We start from the raw sequence: 483 nt of genomic DNA on the forward strand, positions 1-483 counted from the left end.
TCACAAATCGGCCTCTTCTGGAAACGTAACATTTTCATATTCTATATTTCAATATCAATCATATTTTTAAGACAAGGGTTCGTGCCAGTTAGGGGATAAACGGTCTTTTCAGATTAAAGCTACAATTACTTATTGACAATCAAGTTTTCATTGAAATTGGAGGGAGGAGGTAGACCTCACAAGGCTCTGCATTGGATACAGTATTCTTATATATAATCGTTTTCTCTTACAAGTGAATGATCGCCGCATCTTACTTTTTTTCGCTACAATTACATCCAGCTACGGCATTATTTTCGACAGCTTTTAACTTCTGGTACTCCAATGACATAGGACAGTGTCCCAAGATCGACCACGTTTTAGTTTTTAAAGGCCTTAGGCCTTTTTTAAGTATTTTTCAATCTTTAAAAAATACTTGCTTTATATATATATATACACACACACACACACACACACACACACACACACACACACACACACACACAC

This window comes from Limulus polyphemus, unplaced genomic scaffold, assembly GCF_000517525.1.
Source record: "Limulus polyphemus unplaced genomic scaffold, Limulus_polyphemus-2.1.2 Scaffold1985, whole genome shotgun sequence".
NCBI lineage: Eukaryota > Metazoa > Arthropoda > Merostomata > Xiphosura > Limulidae > Limulus > Limulus polyphemus.